At 35.5% G+C, this 23,165-nt stretch overlaps 1 protein-coding gene across 4 annotated transcripts in view; it reads right to left on the bottom strand.

Moving 5' to 3' along the window:
- Positions 1–23,165, bottom strand: part of LOC129756314 (solute carrier family 35 member F5) — a 59,077-nt gene that overhangs the window by 34,127 nt on the left and 1,785 nt on the right. Inside the window, exon 1 of one of the 4 annotated variants that reach the window (XM_055753162.1) lies at positions 12,450–13,009. The exons of 2 other annotated variants lie outside the window; for them this stretch is intronic. The gene's annotated coding sequence lies outside the window, so the exon portion shown is untranslated. Of the gene's footprint in view, positions 1–12,396; positions 13,010–23,165 lie in introns of those variants that run through there. One more of the 4 variants, XM_055753160.1, reaches the window with a different exon arrangement.

Consider the following 23,165-nt stretch of genomic DNA (forward strand, 5'->3'; position numbering starts at 1 on the left):
TTGATTTCTGATACTGAGTGTTAGATCAAATAATGAATTTTATTTTTACAAAGTCAACCCTATTTATATCCTTAATTTTGTTTAGTTTTTTAGCACCTTAGTATGAAAGGAAGAAGTGGATAGTATCTAACATTTCCTTGGTTTTCTGATGAAATTCACATAAAATTACAAAGTTAATATCATTCTATTCTCGAACTAACTCATTACATTCTGACGTTTACAAAAACCAAGTAAATCAATTTATGGTCGTCTTTTTCTATTAATTAAAAAATATACGTTCTCTTGATGTCATACCATAAATATGAACAGAAGATTCTGTAATGGAATATTTCATTGTTATCTGTTCAGTTGTTTTGGATATGTCAAAACTTCCACAGTCATACGTAGAATATTATTTTTCTTGAATAATATGACAGTCTTTCATTTTACCGGAAAATAATCAAAACAAAACAACGGAGTAAATAAAAGAGATCAGAATTTTTCCCGCGCGTATCCTGGTCAAGCAAATTTATTCTATCTTAAAACCTAACAATATCCGGGCATTCGATTTCAAAATTGTCAATCAAAAATCCGGGCAATACCAGGCAAATTTGGGCTAAATTCAGAAACTACTCAAAAAAAAAAATAAAACGAAAAGCACTTTACTAAATTTTTTTCTTCGAAACGCATCAGAAATTTTGGAAGATGCCTTAGAAGAATCCGACAATTTTGAATCGTATTTAAAGTATCCAGAAACCGTGCATGATTATTATGTTAAAAATTGCTCAACAAATTTCGTTTTAGTACGCAAAATTTAAAAAAAATTAACTTAATAAGAGATTTTTTTTTATTTGGCAAATGAAATTACTAAATACGTAAAATTCGGGTTTTTTTTTATCAAAATCCGGACAACCGGGCTGGACGACTTGACCGGGCCCTTTAAATTTTGTTTTGTTGCCGGCTTATTGCGTTCTTTTTTTTTCACCCCATACGGAAGGTGAACAATTACATCCAAGTATCCATTTAACTGGTGCCACGTGAAAAGTACACTTGCAATGAAAATTGGCGCCAAAACTTCCTATAGAGAGATGGATGCACATCAGTAAGCCTTGATTGCTTTTGGCGCCTTCCTACTCTGGGTGATTCCAATGAAAAAAAAAAAAAAAGGAAATCGGGGGCCATGACTTTTATTTGATACGAATAAAAACTAAAAATTAATTTTCAAATTAGCTTAGCTTAGCTTAGCTTGATTGACTACTCACATCCACCTTAAATCATTGAACTTGAAATGCAACATTAAAAATTTTCGAAATGAATAGTTTCTTATAAGCTTCGTCAACCTTCAATTGTATTTTTACGAGTATTAAACAAACGCATTTCAAATTCAATGATCGCAGGCGTGGCTCAGTGAAACGAGTTCCACATCGCCAATGGTTGCTACTCCGTGATTGACCGAGGCCATCAATTTTGTCCAGAGGTCAAATGAATGGTATCTGGGATTGACAGCACATTCACAATGAACAAAACTGATGCTCTCTCTTTACACATCAATAACGGCGCCGGCCACGTCCTAGTAGTCAATGGATAGAAGGAAAGTAGAGAAAAAGGATTGAAAGAATAACAATTTATGCTTTAGGACCGAGGTCACCTTTGCATCCTAGCAAAACAATTTTTCGTGTGGATTGGGTAAAAAGGATATGATCAGGAAACACTTTTGGCTAGTGTTATGCAATCTGGGTTGTAATGCTATTCTCCTCAGCTCCTGTGATTTCGTATTGAAACTATTCATTTCAGATAACATTTTTAATAACTACATAATTAAAATTTAATCAGATATCATAAGGAACAATTTTTTATGTATTTAAGTGGATCATCAAATTTCGAAATTACAATGGTTTGATCTTGTTCTTTACGCAACTTAAGCTAGCTTTTCATTTTACTTTCCATGAATCAAATACTTCTGGCTTCTGGCTTCTTTTGCCTGGAGACATCAACATTCATAAATAATATAAAAATTGTTTAAGGTAACCGTTTTTTTTAGATGAAATAACCTCACTTGAAAAATGTTTCTCAAAAATGTAGAAAATTATAGAAAACAAACAAGAAACGTTGACTGGATTGACTGGATACAGAATCATAATAAATGCAGCAGTTGAGTTAAATTTTATAAAAACAACAATATATCACTAAGAATAACTGATTACAATTATATCAAAATTCATTATAGTAATGAGAAGATAGTTTAATGTCTCAGATAAAAATCGTATTCCAACTAAGTAATTTAATCATGGAAACAACATCTTATTTGAACAGAAACCACTTGATTAATATTATTTTATTTTTAAATTAATATTCATTGTTCAGTGATTTTTTTCAGTAAGTGAGGCGGTACACATTTACACATTCTCTAGCACATTGGAACACTTCTATACGAAACCACAGGAAACTAATTGAAATGTACAGGACTCATTTTTAAGCTATCGATCAACGGAAAGGTAAAACCAAACGCCTTTGGCAGTATATCACGAGAGAAATCATTGGAGAAGAGCTCGCGTCGATTGATAATAATAACGCGTTACGCGGGCGGTTAACTTTAGAAATTTAAAATATATCCTTCAATACGAAACGGCAAACTAGCACAAGGAGAACTTGCCGGTGTAGCTGCAAGGCCAATTATGATTCCTCTTTTTTATCTGATTTTCAAAGGATTTTTAATCACTTCACGATTACTATTTTCCCTGTTTTTTTTACATGGTACGTTCACGCATTTTCCATCGAAAATCCATCGAAAAACACTTCAAAATAATCAAAACTCGCGCACGAAAAAAAAGGAGAAATTCAAGTACGATGACGCCGACGACGATTTATCAAAAACAAATTATCAAGTTAAATTACATACAGTTTTTCTTATTATGTAACTTATCGAATTACCCGTCTATTATTTTTTCAATTTTCTAAATGTTGGATTTTTTCAATTTAAATGGTAAAAAAGTAGACATTGATTTACATCGTCAAGTTCATATAGACAAAAATAATGGAACAAAAATTTATAAAAACAGAATCAAACAATTGTTTTCATACTGATATTTTTTCGAGAAAAAAATCTATAAGTACGCTAAGGCTATGCTCTCAACTGCAGAAAACGCCTTAAAATATGCTTATTCTTAAGTGCTATACTTGTATAACATTTATAATAGACTTAATTGAAACTTTTTAATCTTTAATTTCATCTAAATTTAAATTTTAGAACTTGCAACTAAAGCATGTGAATGCAATCAAAGCTTTTCTTGCAGACAAATTAAAATTCCTTAGATAAGTGAAAAATTTATACCTTGATGCCAACATTGAGGCTGTTAAAAATGAAGTTTCAGCAAATTTTCTATGCTCCTAATTTATTTTAAAGTTGTTAATCGTTGACACATAAGGAATACAAAATACTTAACAAATTTCACTTATCTGAAGTGAGATCCGGATCATAAGGGCCCATCAAAATTCATCATCTCGGGTGCGTTTTTAAATTTCCTCCCTGGTCATAGAACCATCTTCACTAAATCGATTGCGTGGAAAAAGTGGTCTTCGAAGAATTTTTCGATGAATTTTCACTTTCACATCACAGAAAACTTTAAAATACTGCATTTGAATCACAAACAAACTATTTGAAAGATATTTTTTCACCAAAACTTCAAAATTTTCATCCTAGACGAACTTCATTCCCTGCGACCGTTCTCGATCACAGCTTGCTGCGAACTCAAACTAAAAATTAATTTTCAAATTCCACAAAAACATTTTCGAAATTATCTCTCCGTTGTGTTATTCTTCGCGTGAAGACGAACACAACAAAAAAAATTGCATGTAAATCGGATGATCCAGTGAAGAGTTTTGCGTGTTCGCACATTTCTGTATGGGCTGTCTCTCTCCCTGTTTTATATATATAGATGCGCGAGTTTGCGCGAGTTTTTTCTTGTGCACATTATTATTGAAGTTATCAATTTTCTAATGATATCAAACATTTTGCTGGAACTTGCTGGGAACATAAACAAAAACACTAATTTGTAAAAAAATCAACGTTTAAAACAAAAAATAAATATAAGAATTTTCAAAGCACTGCGTACTGTCTCTATAGTCATCGAATTTTGTCTATTACACTTAAAATTATTAAACATCTCTCCATTGAAGTTTTCTGACCGGTACATGATGCTAAATTCATTCAAGAATCAAATAAACATTGACATAAAAGTAACCAATGAAATTTAAATTTTGAGTTTTGGCCAAGTTTTTGGGTGAAATACTCCTGTGTGCAACTTGAAATAGTTATTTAAAGTTTTTGAGTCTCATAGAAATTAGAAAAAAAAATCGGATACAAATTTTTAAATTTTCCGATGCTGTAAAAAAATTTACCCTGAATGACGGATTGGCTTGATGATATCACCTTCAAACTATATATTGCTTTTATTATCCTGTACCAACACTGTTGGTGTAAAAATATTTTCCGGACAACCACCAATTTTCTTTAAATAAATATTTTTATAATTCAGTAACCAGTATTTGCCAAAATGCATCAAAATGCAAATTAAAGATTCACCTTTTAAATCTCGTTTCCATATGCTGAAATATGATTGTTTCCAATCAAGCGTTTGTTAATTTCGAAATTTCATCCATCCAAATATTAAATTTTCTGATTTCAGATAGTAGATTTTTTTTACCCCTAAATGTATAGAGCACCGTTATGCTTTTTTCTTTAAAAAAAATTGACAGGGAAAATGTAAAAATTCAATTCCAACAAAACCAAAAATTACTAAAATTGGTTCTTCAAGAGTTACGACATCCAAAAACTATAAATTTCCACATGTTTTCAATTAATTTTTCATGAGAAATGAAGTTTGTTGCAACTTATCCCTTTTCCTTGGTAAGGATAAAATCGCATTTTTTTAATCAAATTAAAAATAACTGGTGTAACCAATAATTTGTGTGACTACGTAAAATTGATGTCCCATCATCCTTAAAACTTTTGATGTACAATCGGTATGATTATCCGTGGACATTGAGTTTCAACTTGTAACAAAGTTGTAGCTATGCTGGGCTTCATTAAGCGGAACACACAAGACTTTCGTGATATCTACTGCCTGAAAGCTATCTATTGCTCACACGTGAGAAGTATTTTGGAATATGGAATCCGAGTGTGGGCGCCGTATTACGCCCTGCACTCAGATCGCATTGTAAGAGTACAGAAAAGATTTCTCAGGTACGCTCTTCGCAGATTACCCTGGAACGACGCAACGCATCTACCGCAGTACGAGAGTAGGTGCAATCTGATTCATCTTCCGACGCTGGCGCAACGCAGAAAGCTACTTCAACGACTTTTCGTCTATGACCTGTTGTGTAATAATATCGACTGCAGTGAACTCTTATTTCGTCTGCCAATAAATGCACCCCCACGGACTTTACGACAACAACAATTCTTCCGGCTCCCGCCTTTCCGCACGCTTTACGAATTCAACAATCCCATCTGGACATGATGTAGAAGATTCAACGAGACAAGTGACAACTTCGATTTTAACGTGTCAAAATTAACCTTTAAAAGAAGAATCCTCAGTTTGTAAATAGTCTGTGCATAATTTAGTATTTTGAATTATGAATTTGGGGCGGAAGGGGGTTTGGCGACTAATTTTTTGCTACAATATTTTTGCCCAAACAATGTACGGAAAAAATTAAATATAAATATTTTGTCCGTTTCGATTATTCATTAGTTCATCTGTATGAAAAACTAGCTATCCCGGTAATCTTCGTTTTACCCGTCTATATAGATAAAAATGAATTTCTGTCTGTCTGTCTGTCTGTCTGTCTGTCTGTTCCCTATAGACTCGGAAACTACTGAACCGATTTGCGTGAAACTTTACAGATGGAGGTGTTGGAGGCAGGGGAAGGTTCCTATTATAGTTTGAGACCCCTACCTCTCTCGGGAAGGGAGGGAGGGGCCTCCAAAAATAAAGACAATTTTGTACATAACTCGAGAACCAATTGAGCAAATGGTATCAAATTTGGCATGGAGTGGTATTTGGGAACGAGTAATGTTTCTTTGAATATAAGGTATAATATCCCTCCTCTCAGTGGGGAGATAGGAAGGGGGGAGGGGGGCTACCTTACAATTTTTTATATATCTCGAAAACTAATCAAGATAATGGAACCAAATTTGGCATAGGTAGGTATTTGGATACAAAAAATATTTCAATGATTATTTGAGACCCCTCCTTCATTCCAGTAGAAAAGGGGGGGGGGGCTCTTTTATAATTTTTACATAACTCAAAAACTAATAAAGCAAATGGAGCCAAATTTGGAATGGAAGGGTATTTAAATACGAAAAATATTTTTATGATTATTTGAGAACCCTCCCTCTTTTCAGTAGGAAGATATAAAGGGGGGAGGGGTCTTCTTACAATTTTTTACATAACTCAAAAACTATTGAAGCAAATGGACCCAAATTTGGCATGGGAGGATACTTGGATACGTAAAATGTTTCTATGATTATTTAAGACCCCTCCCTCTTTTCAGTCGAAACATATAAAGGGGGGAGAAGACCTTTCTTTTGATTTTTTAAATAACTGGCGAACTAATAAAGCAAATGGAACCAAATTTGGCATGGAAGGGTATTTGGGAACTAGACATGTTCTAATGATTGTTTGAGACCTCTTCCTTCTTCTAGTGTGGAGAAAAGAAAGAGGAAGGGGACTTTCATAAAATTTTACTGCATAACTCGAGATTTACAACAGCAAATGGAACCAAATTTGGCATGGAACGATATTTGGGTACGAGAAATGCTTCTATGAATATTTGGTATACCTCACTATTTCAAAGAGGCGAAGGAAAAGGGGGAGGGAGCTGATCGAGCAAATGGAACCATATTTGGCATGTAAAGGTATTTGGATACGAGAAATGTTTCTATATAAATTGAAGCCCCACCTTTTTTCAGCGGAAATATATAGAGAAAGGGGGAAAGCGGGGCTTCCATAAAAATACATTTTTGCATCACTCGAGAATTATTCGAGCAAATGAAACCAAATTTGGAATCAAAAAGTATTTGAGTACGAAAAATACATCAATGAATATTAAGTTCTCACCCCTCCATTCAATGGGGAGGACGAAAGGGGGGATGGTACTTCCTTTCAAGTTTATGCATAAATCAAGAATTTAATACGCAAATAACACCAAATTGGGCATGGGATGGTACTTCAAAACGAGAAATATTTTTATGTGAAACAATTCCTTTCTTGCAGAAGGATAGAATTGGGAATTTAGTAAGGGAACAGGAAAGCTTACATTTAATTTTTTTAAACAATATCCGAGAAATGAACAAAACTGTTGGTTTTGGTTTTGGTTTTGATATGATTCTATGATAATTGACGCACCATCCTCCTTCCAGTGAGTAAGTACATAGCAGGAGAGAGGGGGTCCATATGGCATGGAAAAGTATTTGGTTACGAAAGATATTTCTACGATTGTTATAGCCTTATACCCTTACGCTTTACAGTGTAGAGAGAGGAAAAATGGGGGGGGCTCCATATTAATTTTGTTGTAAAGCTTGAAAATTTATCAACCAATGGAACTATATTTGATATAAGAGGATTTTTGGGTTCGAAAAAAATGTGTATGATTATTAAAGATCACGACCTCCATTCAGCAGGGGGTGACGGGAAGGACAGCGGGGGCTTTCTTATCAGTTTCTTAGCATAAATTCAGATTGATATGTTCTGAATTTATGCTAAGAAACTGATAAGAAAGCCCCCGCTGTCCTTCCCGTCAAAATAACCATATTTTATAAGTTAGATTGTTTGCGTATGATTAGTTTGAGACCCTTCCAGCTCAGGGCGAAGCATAAAGAAACAGATTAAAATTATCAGATCATTAACACAAATTTATAGATCAGGATTCAGAATATTAGTTTAAGTTATCTTTGTGTTTCTATTCGAAACTCCAGCTGCAGCTCTCATTTTATAGCGGTTGCTTTTGAATTTTGTCATAATTTGATTTAAAATAATGCCAACAAAACAATAAAAATTGAAAAAATTTCTGAAAATATCATTAGATTTTGAAAGGTGTAGCAAAGCACACCGGGTCAGCTAGTTACTTAATAAATCGTTGGAAAATGTTTACAGTTCTTTAACTTCTTCGTGCTCGTCTTCAAGTTGTTCGAGTTTTATCCCGTTTCTAGTTGATTAAAGTAATAATCTCGAAACTATTATACAAACCATCATTGGCACGAAAAACCCTCGGATACAAAATTTCACTTCATAACGACCGACCATTCATACGTAATGGTGTTACAAAAAAACGCCTCCATTTCTATATATAAGATATTTCATTTTTAATCTTAACTTTTCCAAAAGAAAAAATAGTAAAATAAAACGTCTCAAAATCATTACAATGGTATTCGTTAAAATTTGTACAATGAAGCTTTGTGTAACAATGGGGAAAAAAGTATATAAACGACGAAGAAAGTCAATATAACAAAACGCCGCAGTCCCCGTTGATGTAAGCTTCCGCGGTGTAACCTCCTCCAGCTTGACCGAATCGGCAAATATGTTTGCTGAATTCTTCCAAAGCGTTTACTCTCCACCTAGTAATGGCACAGACAATAGCTACCTCGCATCACTCGAGTCTTACGACATAAACTTGCCCTTGCCGTGCTTTTCCGTTCAGGATATCTACGAGAAGCTGACCGCAGTTGACCCAACGAAAGGATCTGGTCCTGACTGCATTCCTCCTGTGGTTCTGAAACATTGCGCCGCATCTGTAGCTGCCCCGATTTGCAGTATTTTAAATCGATCGCTCAACGAACGGACGTTCCCCAGTGCTTGGAAGGTTGCAGCAATTTCTCCGATTTATAAATCAGGCAATGCTCATCACGTCGAAAACTACCGCCCAATCTCAATCCTGAGTTCAATTTCAAAAGTTTTCGAAGTTTTAATGCACGAGCGATTGTATGCTGCCATAAAACCTCTTATCTCAGAGTCTCAGCATGGATTCGTAAAGAAACGGTCTACGGTGACGAATCTGATGTGTTACGTCAGTTTCCTGAGTAATAGTCTGGAGAAAGGTTGTCAAGTGGATTCAGTCTATATTGACTTTGCAAAAGCGTTTGACCGTGTCCCGCACAGAATTCTCCTTGCAAAGATGGATCGCCTAGGGTTTCCAGCTTGGTCACTTGATTGGATTGCTTCTTATCTGTTGCACCGACAGGCTTTCACGAAAATTAGGAATTCACGATCACGAACTTTCGACACCCCATCTGGAGTACCGCAGGGAAGTCACCTTGGACCCCTTCTGTTCATAGTTTTCGTGAATGACCTATGTAATACTTTTCAATCCGACACTCTGCTTTATGCTGATGACTTGAAGCTGTTCAGAAGAATTAGCAGTTCCGTTGACTGTCTTGCCTTACAAAACGACATCGGCAGATTAGAAGACTGGTGCCGCTTAAATGGAATGACGGCAAACGCCAAAAAATGCAAGATAGTCAACTTCACTCGTGCACGTAACACAGTCAACTTCGAATATCAACTCTCGGGTTCAACATTGGAGAATGTCAAATCCATTCTCGACCTGGGAGTGAAAATTGACAACAAACTAACATTCGCTGAACACATCGCGCTCACGTCTGCGAAGGGTTTTGCTGCATTAGGATTCTTGCGTCGTAGCACGAAAGACTTCGACGACGTCTATGCACTGAAAGCAGTGTACTGCTCTTCGGTTCGTAGCATTATGGAATACGCCGCTCAGGTATGGGCTCCTACTCAGAGTACACACTGCTACCGACTTGAACGTGTCCAGCGAAGCTTCGTTAGGTACGCTCTCCGGCGACTTCCTTGGAACGAACCACTCCGACTTCCGCCGTACGAGCAAAGGTGTGCTCTGATAAGCATTGCTTCTCTCGAAAAGCGTCGTACCGAGCTACAACAAACATTTATTTTTGATGTCTTAACTAATCGTGTTGACTCTGCTTACGTATTGGAACGCGTCAACCTTTACATATCAACGAGGACACTACGACAACGTCAGTTCCTCTGGATACCTTTTCATCGTACTGCATATGGCCGAAACCATCCCATAGATAAATGTTGTGAACGTTTCAACTCAGTGTAATCCCCCTGTATTTTGTTTACAATTCAGAAAAACAATGATTTGGACTAAATCATTTTCAACAAAAATAGACCTAAATTGCGTGTTTTTTTTTCGAAAAATCAAATGAAGGCAGTTTGAACCACGCCCCTGAAAATTGAGTTATGACAGTATTATAAAAAAAGCGTGATCGGACTTGAAAATTTTGAACCAAGTGATACTTCTCTTATGTAATTTGTTTTCCAAGGAATCGAATGAAAGTTGTTTAAGCCACCGCACGTATCGTCAAATGAAGATATGGCTGTTTTTACTTTCAATTTAACTACATTTTTAAATGTTCGGACTTAAAAATTTTGAGTCAAATGAAACCTGTCTTGTGTGATTTTTTTTTCGAAGAATCTAATTAAGGATGTTTGAGCCATCACTCGCATTGGAAAATAGAGTTATGGCTATTTTAACCTTAATTACACTATTTTTTTTTGCAGAATAGCATTTTTGGACTTGATAATTTGAAACAAAATTAAACATGTTTCAGATCTCTCAACCATTAATCTATAGTTAAAATTTTGAAGAATTATTTCAATGTTTTTATATTTTTTCCTCGATGGTTCAAATCTTTGAACTCGCCCAAGAGTTATGCCTTAAATATTGTATCTCGCGTAACTTTGATCCCACCGATAAAACGTTTCAAAAACTCCAGGCATACTTATTTTAAACATCAACAATCACCCTGCAAAATTTCTTTAAAAAAGTGTAGCGTAGTTTCTGAGACATTTAAGTTTGAATGGTAAAAGTCCAAACAGTCCGATTTTCATAGTATCACTGTATCTCTTGCACACAAATTTTAGAAATCTCAAATTTTGTGATATAATAGTGTGAAAGTTGATCTATCTTACGCAGACAATTTGATAAAAAAAACCATCAGAATAAAAAGTTTTTTTTATTTATTTATTTATTTATTTATTAGTCTTCGAAAAAATATTGTTTCGCACAGACTTATTGTTCTAAGAGATGCCTTAACCTATTTTTAAATGATTTCTTAGACATACCAAAATCAAAAATTCTAACACACTCATTAAAATAACGGTTACATGTGTCTATTGGGTTGTAGTAGCCATACGTGGTTCGATGAGATGGAATTCAAAGAAGCATTTGGTTCCTCAGCGGGCGTGAATAAGCATACAAATTTATGCAATCCAGGAGATCGTTGTATTCAAGATTGTTATGGAAGTTCAAAGTCGAAGTGACAGTGCGCGTGCTTCCAATTTTATACAATTATGAATTTGTTGGTTTAACTTTTTTGGATTAAGTTTCATAAAAGGGTACAACCCCTATTTTTGGATTAAGAATATGTTAAATTTCATTTATTTATGTTTTGAGCTTGGCTATTAGGATATATTGACAGTTTTCCACGAACGCTAGCTTACCTCAAAGCAGCTTTTTCTCAATATTTTCTTACCTAAAGCCTCAGCCCTAACCTCAAAGGTGGATAGACAGGCATTAGTGCGCCAATAGAAGAAAGCTTGATAGGTGTTGAAATTTTAGGCTAGAAGGCATGTTGATGAAAAACACCCGTGAATTGTCCCGCCTTTGCTCTACACAAGCTTTCAAATTTCTATTTAAAAAAAAGAAAAAAAATTGATATGTGATGATAATGCTTCTAAATAAATTCTACCCGCTCATTTTCACCAACTTTCATTTCATTTAACCTTCTATCCATCTATATAAAAATTTCATAATCTTTAGATGTCCCGGCTAAAAAGGACATCACTTTTCACCTCTAAGGCCGATCAATTAAAGTAACAAATATAAATTACGGTTAATCTCTTCATAAAATAAGCAATTTTCAAAAAAGTGATCACCAAAACACTGCTAATTTCACAACGTGGGAGAATTTATTCATTCTTAACCAATCGTTAGGACATTATTACCGAAACCGGTTTTTTCCGGTACAAATTGTGAAAACTCGAGAACGTTTAATGAAAACTTAGTAACGTCCTGAAAAAATATATCAATTAAAAATGCAATTCGTATGCATCGGCATTTTGTCGATAACAGTAACAGATAACAGCAATTTTTTTCATCGAATAATACAAGTTTTAGTAATTCATGCACCGATTATCAATTTTGAGATAACTGAGCTGGTTTGTTTAAAACATTTCAGGGAGTCTATCTCACTGTTATTGGAACTAAAACCATCTTAGAAGACACATATTATTCAACTTAAAAAAAACTTCAATCTACCAAAACACTTTTAAGGAATAATAATACTCCTCCCTTTGCAACTAGTGCCATGTTATTTACCGTATTTACCCGAACAAATGCGCTTGGCAGATCAGCAAAACAAAACAATTTACCAACTACGTCACGTTGTTATGGTTTCACTGGCTGGCAAACATCCAAAGACGATACCGGACCGGACAAATTGATTCACTAGGTACCGCAGCAGGTATTGGCTAGGCCCAGGCACCCATTATCACTCAATTAAATGTTTATTCTTGCGGCTACTCCTCACTCCTCCATATAGGCTTAAGGCGAGTGGATCAATAATTCATGTATGATTAGCGTCGAGCTGGGCAGCTTTGGGTCGGCCAGGCCAGGCCATCAGTCTTGTAAACACACACGTGTGCCCCACGGAACAAACACAACCTTCTTAACACCCAATTTTGTGGGGTCTACCGAGAAGTTAGCCCGTTTGGGACCAGGCAATTGAATCCTTTTCGGTTGGATGATAAATTGCTCATCAGAGAGCGTTTGTACGATAAAAGCACTTCACACGCTGACTTGTACGGGACCATCCCAACACATAATTTGACATGAACCTTGTCTTCGGTGAACCGAGATGAGTAACACTCCTTCAATAATGGTGACGAATCGAGTTTGGTGAAGAACCTGAAACCACGAACGATTCACTCCTCTCGAAAGCAAGAGGACGTGTTTCGTATATGAATTACAAATAAAATTGATTTATTGGTCTATTTTTGCGTCCCCCTTTTGGCCGGCAGCTTGGTGGTCGCAAAATCTTGGTCGCCCAAGAATAGGTTTATGAGTATATGTAAGTAATAGGCCCGGCTGGCAAGACTGGAAGGTTGGCCACCTTCAATAAAAACAACAAAAAAGGCGCCACCATCAAAATAAAAAAGAATAAAAAAACACACACTAGACTAACCCACGATGATTACCCAAGCAGGAGCCTAGCACTATTTGAATACATAAACAATGCATATAAATATCCTCTGTTGAGCGATGTCCATCGGGTGATTTAGGAATGACCGATTTTAGGGTACTTACACATAAAACTGAAACTGAACTGAATTTATCCATTCTGTATACTCTGGACCCATAATTAAAAAAAACACGAAACTTGACTCTGGGAATGCAGGATTATAATCAAAATTTAAACGGTATCAAATGTTTGTTAGCTAAAACTCCAAATATATTTATACTTCTTCTGATCATCTTAAAAACATTTGCTTAAAGTTTTCTACCTTACTACATAAAGCATAAAAATATTAGAAACATTCGCAGTCCTTTGGGGGAGGGAGGGGGACTCTAAGCGGAAAAAAAACCTTCATAAAATAAATAAAGATTCATAAGAATAGTTAAATCACGACAATGGCGTGGTTGGTAGAATAAGGACAGAGAGCGCAGATTGTCAAGGCTACTGCTACGATTTTTTTTTATCTGATTCGGAATCCGGTAGGAAGACGGATTGATACAGGGAGCACAGATTTTTAAGGCTGCTGCTACGACCAAAATTGTTTCTGATTTGGCTACTGGAAAAAGGTGGAATGGCTTTGGAAGTACGGATTTTAAAGGCTGCTGTTGCTGATTGTCTGCTTCGATTTGGCCTTCCAATGGAAAATAAATAACGGAATTGGCAAAAAAAGAACAGATTAAAACTGCTATTGCTGAAGGTTTTGTTTTCATTTGACCTTTTGGTGGAAAAAGACAGAAATGGCTAAGGAAGCGCCGATTTATGAGGCAACTGCTGCAGATTGTATTTTTTGAATTCGCCTTCTGGTTGGGCTATTTCTAAGAATACCAGATTTCTAAAGCAGTTTTTGCTGATTGTTTACATTTATTTGGCCTTCGGGTGGAAAAAGACGGAATTGGCTTTGGAAGCGCAGATTTTTAAGGCTGCTGCTGCTGATTGTCTGCTTCGATTTAGCCTTCTAGTGGAAAAAATAACGAAATTGGCAAAGGAAGAATAGAACTAAACTGCTGTTGCTGGTTGTTTGTTTTGATTTGGAATTTTGGTGTAAAAAGATAGAATTGACTTAGGAAGCGCAGATTACTGAGGCTGTAACTTCTGTTTTTTTTTTTTTTAATTTTGATTTGGATTTTTAAGGCTACTGCTGCTGATTGTTTGTTTTGAATTGGCCTTCTGGTTGGGCTGTTTCTAAGACTCCGGACTGGTTCCGACTCTGGTAAACAAAAACCTAAGACAGCTAGGTCAGGCAAATAGAAATTTTTTGTTTCTCTTTATTTTAAGAGACTTTTAGGAAGAAGTTTATTACAATTTACATGTCATCAAACAAATAAGATTCTTTGAGAAAACAAAGTAGTTTTTCCTCTTCTACTTCGTGCAAATAGAAATTCAGATCAGCATTTTTTTTTACTTTTTAGCAAAAAACTGAGCACTTTTGAAAGGAGTTGTAATCGTTTGAAATGTAAACTCGTACCAGAACCAAACAAAATCAACAAAACTATTGTTTTATTGATAAGGCATGCTCAGTTGGATAAAATTTGTACACCTATTCAATGCAAAACTCTTTTAATGGCTTGAAAAAAGTTTTAATACTGATCGATCATCCCATGAAATACAATTTGTTACCTGCTCACTGGTTGGTGATTTAATCAGACCAACTTGTCGTTTTTTTAAATTTTTTTCTGTTTTCCAGCCCTGTAGCGACAGGAAAAGCACAGATTGAGCAGGCATTTGTGAAAAATATTTTCGGATTGGATGAAAAATATTTAGAAAAAAAAATGAGATTTTAAGATTAGTCCATAGCTGTTTTAGCTCGAAAAACATATGGACCAATAATTTCTGACGCTAGCAAAAAAAAATATTTTAAATCGGTTCATTCCCAATTTTTTCATGTTTTAAAGTTTTTCTTAAATGTACCGTTTGTTAAATAGTTGCCAATAGTATGGATTGTTAGATTAATATATTTTAAAATAACGATTGGAACCCCGTCTAAAGGCGGTGTTGAGTTATAGAAGATAAATTAAATTTCTTTTGTGATTTGATGTACATTTAAGTTAAAAGATTAAAAACAGAATCGCTTGAAAACTTGAAAACTAGCGTACGTTATTAAAAAAATGATGCAAATTTGCCTCTTTAATTTAGATTTGTTAGCCTTTTGTTTTTATTTTCGAGAATCATTTGTAAGCCATTAATTTTCAAACCTGGCTATATGAATTTAAAATGAAAAAAGAAATTTAAAAAGGATTATTTTTACATTAAAAAGAAATTTTTGCCATTGTTTTCCCATGTTGGCTACAAGCTCTGTATTATCTTCTTTTGCACTGGTAGTGACCAGTTTTAACCATCATGTCATGACCGAAATATTACAGATTTCAATGATAATCGTTATAGAAAAATCAATCATTCATAGCATGCATTCATTTCCAAAAAATCCTAAACTAACGACATGCGAGAAAAAGAATGGGTCACTAGTCGCAATTTTAGGCTCATGACTATGACATAATCCCGTCCCTGGTTATAACTGGCATCATTGATTAAGCCGTGTCCGGAATACACCCTATCACGAGTTACACGAATTTCGAGAATTAGTGCTTCCATTTAGTCCGTTAGAGGATGCTGATGCTGTCGCCTTTTCGTTGTATGGAGAAAACGACTGTGGTAACTATTGGTTAAGTTTATTTGATTATTCTCATATGTGTCCCGATTAGCTGGGCAACAAGTTGAGAAATTGGAGTGCTTCCAGTATCTTGGTAGCCAGATAACGCATATGGTGTTACCAGGAAAGACATCGAAACCCGGATCAGAAAAGCCCGATTTGCGTTTACGAGTCTCCGAAACATCAGGCGGTCATGCCAGATCTCTCTACGAACGAAAATCCGAATCTTCAACTCAAACGTCAAATCCGTATTGCTGTACGGGTGCGAAACTCGGTGCACATATGCGGTGACGACGCGAAAACTGCAACGGCTGCCTGCGGAATATCATCCGCGCTTGGTGGCCTGGCAACTGGATCTCGAATGAGGAACTACATCGCCGGTGTCATCAAAGGGCGCTAGAAATCGAGATTCGGGAACGTAAGTGGAGATGGATTGGGCACACGCTGCGAAAAGATGAAAACGAGATTTGCAGAGAGGCGCTAGATTGGAATCCAGAAGGTCATCGAAGAAGAGGCAGGCCCAGAAATTCGTGGCGCGAAGCCTAGCCGATGAAATCCGAACTGCAGAACAGTTCGAACTTTCTTTAAGAGCAGACGTGTTTCGATGAGCTGTGCATATCGTAGTTGTGAAATTCGCGAGATACCAGTTGTATTTTACTGAGTTTTAAGAGAAGAATAATTATTGGAAATTGAAAGAAGATGGAACCAAAGCATGAAAACACGATCAAGTTAAGATTTGGATCACAATCCAAGAATCCATCGAATGCGTAAGTTTTTGAGTTCTTTAAGAAGCAATCTTGGACTAATGAGTATTTGAATGCGATGTATAGGGAGGATTTTAAACTTTTCGTGCCGTTTCCGTTGGAAGATGTTAAGAAAAGTGCATTGTTGAAATTGGATCCCGAAGTGGAATTTAATTATGGTGATGGGTCTAAAATATGTGTCAATGTATCGGTGGAAAACGGTTCGTTTAAATACGTCCGAATTTTCGGCTTGCCTTTCTAAAGTGGACGACAAGCAGATTGCCAGTGTCATGGGTAGATATGGGAAAATACAACAATTGGTGACGGAGAGGACGCAGTGGAAACAGGGTTCCCCATATTAAATGGCATTAGGGGTGTACATATGGAGGTGCTAGAAGATATTCCAGCACAACTCTATATTCATCATATGAAGGCTAGGGTGTACTACGAAGGGCTACGCAATAAGTGTTTTACATGTGGTGCGATGGAACACTGGTGTACTGTCCAAATAATAGAAGTGTGAACCTTTGCGAATATTGTTTCGAATAGACTCAGCGTTTCTCCATCATACTCTCCAACAATGGTGGTGCTCAATCCGAAAACAGCCGAAGAGTGCCGATCAACTGTGAGCAGTGATGTCAACCTTTCAGATTTTTTCTGGATCTTCCAGACTTTATGGACTTTTGCCAGACATTTTTTTAGGTTTCCAGACTTCCAGACTTTTGTCAATTCTTCTTGAGTTTCGACATGAATGTTCTGACAAAACAGTAAAAATTAAAAATTTTCGTTGCAAAATGGCAGGAAATTATTCAAATTAGTAACTGAAGAATGAGGAATGCCACAAAGATGGTAGTAAAACAGGAAGCAAAGCATAAAACGTAGTACCGCCGACATCACCTCAATAGTAGCATGCATATAGTGATAGTTTATAGAATGAATGATTATGATGAAGAAATAAGTGCATGCAATATTGCGATCTGGCGACCAATAAAAAAAAGGTCATAACCTATTAAGATCGCTATCCAGACTTTTCCACACTTTTCCAGACAAAGCTTCCAGACATTTTTGAAAAGCAGTGGACATCACTGACTGAGAGTGACAATCGGGATGTGTCGGTATGTGCTCAGGTTTCATCTACTCTGTGGTGCCAACTGTTTTTCAGAAATGTCTGGAAGATTTTGAAAAAATGTCTGGAAAAGTCTGGATGGCTAACTTTATAGGTGACGACCTTTTTTTTAAGTCGCCACATCGCATGTAGTCTAGGGATCACTACTCATTACTTGAAAATAATCAATGTCTGAGTCTATGTGAACGAAACTTTAAAAAGACCCATTCAGCTGTCTAAATAACTTCTGAATTCTGCTTCACAGTAAATTCAGTGTTGCCGTTATGAGCTATTGGATTTCAATAGTATTTTTTTTACTAAAACGTTGAGCTTATAGAAATTTTTGGACAAATCTAGATAATTTATAAAAAGTCTGGACCAGTCAACATGAGGTCTGTATTTTTGGATGACACACAAAAATCTGGAAGATTCCAGAAAAATCTGGAAGGTTGGCAACGCTGCTTCTACTGGGGACAAAATAGATCTCACGAGAGAAGAAGAGAGTTACAAAATAAAAAGTGTCGAAGTTGCATCAGGATCAGGGCGAGAGCTAACAAAAAAGGACAAGGGAAAAAAACGCGAGAGGGAAATCATGGAGAATGAAACAGGTGATAGCTCGGAGAGTGATGGTGTTAGTAACAAGCCGCATATTGTTCCAGCCCCAGCTATTGGTATGGATTTACTCTCAGCCCAGGCGCAATCCGTTCGTTCTCGAATGCGAGAACCTCGAAGCTCTTCGTGTACATCGGCTCAAAAACGTCAGTAAGATGAACAATACTAACTTAACTAACCATGTTTACACTGTTGCAACTATTAATCTGAATGGTACTATCAAAACTACTAATAAAAGTTTGTTAAGGGATTTTGTTTACTCAGATGATATTGACATACTCTTAATGCAGGAAGTTAGCTATGAGGATTTTTCTTTCATAAGCTCTCACAACGCTATTGTCAACACTGGAAGCATCAAAAGAGGAACTGCTATTTTGATAAAAAAAAAACCTTTAGTTTTTCAGAATTTATATTGGATCCATCTTCTAGAATAACATCTGTTGTAATAGAAACCACAAATTTTGTCAATATATATGGGCATTCTAAAACAAATTTTAAAAAAAGAACGGGATAAATTGTTTACGGAAAACTTGACTGTACATCTGAAAAAGTCAGGTGTGTTGAGCTCTGTGATTGGTGGCGATTTTAATTGTATTGTGGAAGAAAATGATTTAAACAGCAATTGAAAATGTCGCAGTAATGGTTTGAACAATCTTATCCACCAATTTGATTTACAAAATGTAGCATGAAAAATAAGAAAAAAATGAATTTACCTTTTTCAGAAATGCTTATGCTTCAAGATTAGACCGCTTTTATGTTCAAAAAGAATTTTTGCCAAATATTTCAAACTGCTCCACTATACACTGTATCAAAAAATTGTCCATACAGCACGTACCTTGACATCCAAACAATCAAAAAGTGCACTTTTTCAGTCAATAAAAATACTACAATTACATCATTCGCTGCAGGAACTAGTCCTTTTTGTAGATCAGTATAAAAAATGTTTATGAATTAAACCTTAAAAATAATCCAATTCATTTAATATAGAAAGTCCCAAAAACGACGTCAAAAAATTGTCCGTACACTGAGGCGTTTGTCAAATATTAGTAAAGTAAACAGTTATGTGTCAGTTTGTCAAACGCAGAAACGTGAGTTGAATCTCAGCAAAGACAATTTCCAGTGGTCTGAGCGATAAATACGGTGAAATGAACTTTATTTAGCGTAAATCAGTCGATTTTCGTGTTTCCGGCTGTCAACGGGTATTTGTTTGTGAGAAGCAGACATTTTCCTGTTAATTAAATCCACAAAAATTAACAAGAAAATGTCTGCTCCTCACAAAAAAACACCCGTTGACATCCGGAAACTGATTGCTGACCTGAATAATGACGATAAAAGCTTGTCCGAAATTGCAGGTACAGTAAAACGGCCACGATCGTCGGTTCAGTATGTCCTTCAGAACTTCAAGAAGACTAACTCCCTGGAAACTATTCCAGGAAGAGGCCGTAAACTGAAGCTTACGGATCGTCACCACCGTCAGAATCCTAAAATCAGTGCCCCAAAACTAGCTGACAGCCTGAAGAATTTTGAAAACATACAGGTTAATCCTCAAACGGTACGGAACATACTTCATGAGAAAAAATACCGAGGTCGTGTTGCTCTTAAGAAGCCGTTTATATCTGCTATGAATAAGAAAAAGTGACTGGAATACGCTCAAAAGTATGTCCTGGAACCGGAAGAGTTCTGGCAGAACGTCATATTCACTGACGAAAACAAATTTAATATTTTTGAGTCTGACGGACATGTAAGAGTATGGCGTAATCCAAATACTGAATTGGATTCGAAAAATTTGCGACCGACAGTTAAGCACGATGGTGGCCATGTAATGGTGTGGGGTGCTTTCAGCGCAAATGGCTCCGGAAACTTGACATTCATTCACGGAGAAAAATAAATAGATTTATCAGTCATATTTCGCATCTACAGGAATATAAATATGATTGTTTGGTTCTGACCCGAAAATACGATCAAACATCAGCTTATATGATAAGTCTCCCGGGAGTTAGTCTTCTTAAAGTTCTGAAGGACATGCTGAACCGACGATCATGGCCATTTTACTATTCTATGCGTAATTCGAAGACAAGTAAATATATAAATTTCGGACAAGCTTTTACCGTCATTCTTCAGGTCAACAATCAGTTTCCGGATGTCTACGGGTATTTTTTTTGTGAGGAGCAGACATTTTCCTGTTAATTTAATCCACAAATTATTGAAATCTACTGATTTGTGCTAAATAAAGTTCATTTTACCGTATTTATCGCTCAGACCACTGGAAATTGTCTTTGCTGAGATTCAACTCACGTTTCTACGTTTGACAGACTGACACATAACTGTTTACTTGACTAATATTTGACAAAGGCCACAGTGTACGGACAATTTTTTGACGTCGTTTTTGGGACTTTCTATTCTAAATGAATTGGATTATTTTTAAGGTTTAATTCATAAACATTTTTTATACGGATCTACAAAAAGGACTAGTTTCTGCAGCGAATGATGTAATTGTAGTATTTTTATTGACTGAAAAAGTGCACTTTTTGATTGTTTGGATGTCAAGGTACGTGCTGTACGGACAATTTTTTGATACAGTGTACTTGTGTCCTTTTCTTATCACCATGCAGTATGTTTAAAAATAAGATTCAATGATTCTCAATTTATCACTAAAAGAAGAGGTTACTGGAAAATTAACCCTTCTCTTCTGGCACAGGAAGATAGACTGATTTATGCACAAGACCGAAGCTCTTGGAGGAATTTTTGCTTTAAATCTAAAGTTAAGAATTTCTATAAAACCGAAAGCTGGTAATTCAATCAAAGTAATCGAGCTGCCAAGGCTGTTTTAGAGAAAAAGCTACTAAATCTACCAGAACGGCAGGCTAAGGGGGGAAACTTAAGTGATGATCTTGCAATTGTTAACTTATGGAATTTGAGCAAAACCGTTTGAGAAATCTTGGGGAAAATATCTGTTTGTACGATATCAGAAAGTGAAAAAGTAACAATTTATCAATTGGCTAATAATACACATAGAGGTCCATCGTTTGGTTTACGTCTTGAGGAGGATGGAGTGTTTATCACCGATAATGTAAGAATAGGGGAAAATGATTTATGATCATTATGCTCAACAAATTCAAAATTTTAGTCGAAATGATATAATAGATGCTAGTGATAATGCCTTAAATTCTACTCGAAATACTTTGGACGATTTTGATCAGTCAGCGTTACTCAGACCGACAACTGGAGATAAAATTTTAAAAACTCTAAAAGCCTGTAAAAAGGAAAAAAATCACCAGGTCCGGATGGACTTACGTATGAGTTTACGTAAACCATTTTGAACTGTTGAAAAATGACAAAAAAAAATTCACAATTTATATTTGAATAGTTCTTGTGTCCCACCTAAAGAATTTCCAGCAGGAATAATAACCCTCATTCCTAAAAGGCAACCAATTTGACTTTAATAACTTAAGACCAAATTCATTACTAAATACAGATTAAAAAATTTTCACAAAAATCCTGGCAAATAGGATAGCAGTACTATTACTTACAAACCTTGATTGGTCCAGGTTAAAGCGCATGTATTCCAGGGCGTTCATGTATAGAAAATCTCAAAGATATTCGTCGTTTAATGACCAAATCAACAGAAAGTCTTAACTTTAAAGGGTTTTTGTTAAGTGTAGATTTGGCGAAAGCATTTGACACTGTCAGTCATGATTTTTTTTGGAAAGTTTTAGCTAAATTTCTTACTAAAGAAATCAAAATTCATTTGTCTGTAAGACAAGGGTGTCCTTCGAGTTTTTATGATACTCTTTGCTCTTTACATTAAACCGATGATCAGGAAAATCGACGAAAATATACTAGGGGTACTTGCTAAGTTAATCTTGTTTTAAAACTTATTGATTCATTTTCCAACGTCTCAAAAATTAGAAAATGCAGAAAAATCTTGTTTTCTTCGAATAAATAATTGTTTAGGTGGCCCATTTATTATACCAGAAACAAATTGTTTAAAAATTCTTGGAGTTTCTTTTATAAAAAAAATGGAATGAAAGTGTAGAATTTAATTATAAAAAAAATCATATTGGATATCAATCGTTTTATGTTCTATAATAGTTTTCGCCATTTGTGTATTATAAGTAAAGTATGGTACGTTAACACATTTTTGCTATCAAAACTTTGGTACTTAGCTTAAATTAATCTGCCAAAAAACAAAAATCTAGCAAAAATAAAGCCAGCAATCTGAAATTTCATTTAGAAAAATAGCATCTTTCATGTAGATAGAAGACAACTTTACTTGGACATTGACAGAGGTGGTTTGGGTCTTATTGATCCGGAACAGAAATGCTAAGCATTGTTTATGAGAAACGTAATTATTGGAAATATTGAAAAAAATTATATTTGAGTTTCAGAAACTTAGAGAGGTTGACTAGGAATGTCAAAGAATGGGTAATTGAAACCAGGAATTTAAAAGACAGTCCGTTGATGGAAACAACTAAGCAACTTTATAGAGGATTAATTTATGGAAACATTTTTAAGCCTAAAATCGAAGAAATACACCCACAAGCTAACGGAACCTGTTTTAGAAAGTTATGAATTATCCTTTTTGTCCGTTTTAGATTGATCGAAAATATATTTTCTTATAAATGATTTAATAACGAATAAAAAAAATTACATGACTACGGTATTGGTCATATTGATAATACACTTTTTGATGTTTGAAATGAAGTAGACTCAAATAAACATCGACTAGAAACTTGTAGCTCTATT

Source organism: Uranotaenia lowii, chromosome 3 (genome assembly GCF_029784155.1).
Source record: "Uranotaenia lowii strain MFRU-FL chromosome 3, ASM2978415v1, whole genome shotgun sequence".
Taxonomy (NCBI): domain Eukaryota; kingdom Metazoa; phylum Arthropoda; class Insecta; order Diptera; family Culicidae; genus Uranotaenia; species Uranotaenia lowii.